Here is a 4,788-nt window from a genome sequence, read left to right as displayed (position 1 = left end):
GCACAAAGGAACATGAATGAAGCAGAAGTAGCTCAACAAGATGATTATTTTTAGGAAAAGATGATTGTTTCCAAACCAGGCCACCAAGCACATAGAGCCAAGATGCCTCCCATCCTTTTTTCCAATTTTAGGTAGTAACCTCATTTCTTCCCATTGGTGGGAGCTTGGCTTCACAATTTGTGTCAATTAGCTAATCAGCACGAAGAAGAAAGGGTATGTTTCAGGAAATGTGAGTCCTTGCTGGGCTAACTACCTTTGATAAAATTTTTCTTATAATTATGCATATGTAACTATAATTAAATTTGCATGTTTATCTTTTTCTTAAAGACTTCAGCTTTTAATTGAACATGTTCCAGACAGGTATTGTCAAGGAGACTAAAACCCACATCATCACCAGTCTCCTCATATTCCTCTTCCTTTGATTCTACTTTCTTCTGCTCAACTGAGTTAGCCATGTAGAGTGTTCAGGACATCCAGGGGGGCACCAGCAGTTGGAATAGGCCCACCAGCCTCTACATTGTAGATGAAGCTTCAAATGTTGACATTGGCCAGTACCTTTGCAAACAAATGAGGCCCAAAATGTTCAACATCTACACCAGCATCTTTAACCAGAGCATTGTTGTTATTCTTTGTTATGGTCACTTTGTTATGTGAGATGGGACAGAATAGGTGCAAAGGAGCTCAGAGATGTAGGCCATAGAACAGATGCCAGACACCATGCAGTCTTTAGCCACTGGAAGATGTGACAGTCTATATTAGTTACTTTTCTATTGCTGTGATAAAATACTATGACCAAGGCAATTAGAGAAGGAAGGGTTAATTTGGGCTTATAGTTCCAGAAGGATGAGTTCATTCTCATCACAATGGGTAAGTGTGGTAGCAGGCCAGTCTGAGGGCAGGAACAGGGGAGTTCACATCTCAAACCACAAGCAGGAAGCAGAGAGAGGGTGCTGGAAATTGCATGAGGCTTTGGAACCTCAAAGACATACTTCCTCCAACAAGGCCACATCTTTGAAGCCTATCCAACAGTGCCGCCAACTGGGGACCAATTCAAATGTCTGAGACTATGGAGCACAAATCACTCAAATCACCCAGGGCCTCACCCCTATGCAACTTTAGTTTCCTGGGAAGAACTGATTACCCAGACATTGAGGAAAGGCATATTTATTGTAGCTAGAGAGTTTTCTTTCTGGGTCCCGCCAAGCCCCAGCCGTCAGACAGCCCACTTATAAAATAAACACACAGAGGCTTATATTATTTAAACTGTTTGGGCTAATGGCTCAGGCTTCTTGCTAACTATTCTTATATCTTAAATCAACCCATTTCTATTCATCTATAAGTTGCCACATGGCTCGTGGCTTACCAGTATCTTTATATGATGCTTGTCATGGCGGCGGCTGGCAGTGTCTCTCTGCCTCAGCCTTCCACTTTCCAGAATTCTCCTCTCTCCTTGTCCTGCCTATACTTCCTGCCTGGCTATTGGCCAATCAGTGTTTTATTTATTAGCCAATCAGAGCAACACATTTAACATACAGAACATCCCACAGCAGTTTATATTTTATTCCATGACTCTGTAAAATTTTCTTCTGGGAATTTGTTATAGATTCTTAGAGTTTTTTTTTTTTTCTTTTAATGTGGATGGTTAGCCATCTGCAATAGGGTGCTTTTCATTTGGACAATTATTTATTTTATCTTATTTCCCCCAGTTTGTTGAACTTGTTATTGCTCATAGCACTGTGCTGAATGTAATAGCAAGATCAGACATTCTTACCTTGCTCACTGTAGCTCTTTTCTCTTGATTTGACAGGACCATCACCATCACTAGGCAGAAAAGCTAAAGTGACCTACAGAAGATCTTCCATGTCAAGAACCTAAAACAAAGTGGCTGATAGATAAGCCTGAAGTAGTGATATTGAGGTTGTTAACACCCCTCCATGAACATGGGGAAGGGTCACAAGGCTCCCACCCAAAATTCCAGTCACTACACCCTCCTACCCCAGGTGTACACAATCTTGTTGGAGCTACCCATTGGGCATTGGGGTGGTGGTGTTAGGGGGACATATTTAATACTACTGCATCTTCTTTATGGATTGGTACTATCATCATTTTTATAAATTCTCTTGCTATATCTCATATTTATTCTCTGAGGGCTACTTGGCCAGTGTAGGATAGTACACACCTGTAATTCAGAATGTGAGCAGCTGAGGTTGAAGTCAAGGTGAGCTACATAGTGAATTCACATCCAGCTTGTTCTATAAGTGATACTTGATTTCAAAAACTACAAATTAATTAACTAAAAATAAATTCTATTTGGTTTTCTATTAATGGGGCCTCTCTTCCTTCCCTCTGGTTGGTCCTTGCAGAATCTTCCTTCTTTCATGCTTTATTGTCAGCTTGCATACCATTATGATGGTATGTCCATATTATATTTGAAGATGGCAGTATACAATTATATTTTTGAGGATTGTCATTTTTTGATCATATATACAAACCACAAAACATTAACTACAGCAGGTAAAAATAAACTCATACCACATATTTCAATTAAAATACAATACATAGGAATTTGGGTATGTAAAATATGGCATACCAATGAGAATTATGAGAAGAAGGAGAGAGACTGCTTTATCTTCAAATTTGATATTTGGACTTTATAAAATAAACCTAGTGAATGAATGGAAAGAGTTGAGACTTTTCATGTCCATATTTCTCTTCTCTAGTGATAAATGTTTACGTATAATTTAAAAATAAGATAATTATAAATAAATTCAATGGAAATGTTTTTTAAGATTTGTTAATTTTTGAGAATTTTATACATACATAAAATTAAATATGATTATATTTACCTATTTTATCCTTCAAGTCCTTTCAACACAACCCCTTCCAAATTTTATGTCCCTCATTTTTCTTGATAACTCACTACATCTGGTTAGTGCTGGCCCTTATGTGCACTGACACAGGGCCATCCACTGAAGCATGGGAAACTGACCATTGGCCACATTCTCCAAAGGAGATTGATTTCCCATCCCCTGGCAGCTGTCCACAGCCTAGAAATTATCTACACCTGTGCCAGAATTGAGACAGCATTGATGCTGTGACTTCACAATGTTTATAACCATGTCAGATTCAGAAGACAAAATTTCACAGCACTCTTGTACATCTTTTGGCTCTTGAATTTATTCTCTCCTTTTCTGGCCTTTGCAGTTTCCTGAATTCCCATAAACTCATAAACACACACACATACACACACACACACACACACACACACACACACACACACACACACCACTTAAAAATGATAAATAAAAATTTAAAGGGTTACAGTTTCAAGATTTGAACACTTATAGACAGTCAGACCCCTTGATACTTCCCCTTATGTTCTTCTGAAACCTAAGTTATAATGTTGAGCATTATAAGGACACCTGTCCTATGAAAGCTGTATGACTGGTCCTTTTTCTATCCTTACAGCAGTCAAGACCACTGAAAGCCCTCAGTGAATCCATCACTTCCAAGTCAAACTCCAGCCTCCCTAGACCCACATTGAAAAAGACCCTGCTCACTGAGATGCATTTTGTTCTTCCATAGAGAATCATAGTTCCCTCTTCAGGAAGATCACATGGTGTTTAATTAGATGTTTTGAAACATCTCATTTTGGTTCTTCTCCTTTCTTTGAGGGTCATAGTCATAGATCAGTGCCTGTGTATATCCTACAGGATGCAATCACTGCTATTGTTCCTTGTTGGTCCATCAGTTTTACATAAGGACAAATGGAAAGAAGACTCCTTAACTCCCCCCAAATCATTAGGACTGAGAAGAATCTTTCTAACTGTTAGATCTGCCTCTTTATTCCATGGAAAATAGGATCCAGTACTATTCCTTCACCCTTCCCATGAGCAAGACATTCAGACTTACACCTCTCCCTCACCCGTGGTTCAACAAAGCCTTCACTCATATTTTTTTTCCTGTCAAGAACTTCCTCTGCTTGCCTGATTCCCATGTCTATTTATAACTCTTTCATGAAAGTGGTGGAACTCTGTCTTTTGTACCTCACCTCTAGTCAGGTCTGTTGCCCCTTTCTAAAAGGCCCAGCTACCCCCTTGAGTTTGCTCTGTCTCTCTTGCCCATCCCCCCACTTTTCTATTGGTTGCCTCTTTGCTAGCTAGCTGTCTCTCAGCTCCCTCCTAGCACTTACTTTGTCTTTCCTTCTCCTCTTCTCCTAGGACCTGCTTGCTCTCTCTCCTCTCTTTGCCTTGCTAGAGCCTACAGGCACATCAGCATGGCTCCTGGCCTCTAAGGTATTGGAATTCTCCCTCTGGCAGAGTTCCTGTTTGTGAGCCCTTTACTTCACTCTGCTTCTGAAGGAGGTTTCTTTTCCTTCTTGCTCTGTCTCAGCTGGCTCCTGTCTCAGACCATGGAGGAGGTTTGGCTGCTGCTCTGCCCCTACCCCCATTGCCACCATGCTAGTGTGATAGGAGAGGCCATAATGCAAGTCTCCTGGGTACCATAAGCCCCCTGCTCCAATGCCTGCTGCTTACTGTTTGCTGCAGCATGCCCAAGCCCAGGCCCCTTTATCCCAGGTTGATGGCACACTAGATAGTTTTTGTTCTGAGAGTGAAAATAGATGAGTACAAAAACCATAAACAAGCTTTATGGAAAAATACTAATTAAAAACATCATATTCAATAAATAAGATATATTTGATAAATAAAGTTTGTACATTCCTAGGGTCTATTTAGGCTAACAGGAACTGACTTGAGGAAGTATGTCTAGACTTTGTCTTTGCTATAT

At 40.2% G+C, this 4,788-nt stretch overlaps 1 pseudogene; it reads right to left on the bottom strand.

Annotated features, from left to right (window-relative positions):
- Positions 1-296: 296 nt before the first annotated feature.
- LOC121827113 (large ribosomal subunit protein P1-like) lies at positions 297-698 on the bottom strand (annotated as a pseudogene).
- Positions 699-4,788: the final 4,090 nt, after the last annotated feature.

This window comes from Peromyscus maniculatus, chromosome 2 (genome assembly GCF_049852395.1).
Source record: "Peromyscus maniculatus bairdii isolate BWxNUB_F1_BW_parent chromosome 2, HU_Pman_BW_mat_3.1, whole genome shotgun sequence".
Classification (NCBI taxonomy): Eukaryota; Metazoa; Chordata; class Mammalia; order Rodentia; family Cricetidae; genus Peromyscus; species Peromyscus maniculatus.
The sequence above is the reverse complement of the archived record's forward strand: the minus strand, read 5'-3'. Positions and strand labels throughout refer to the sequence as shown.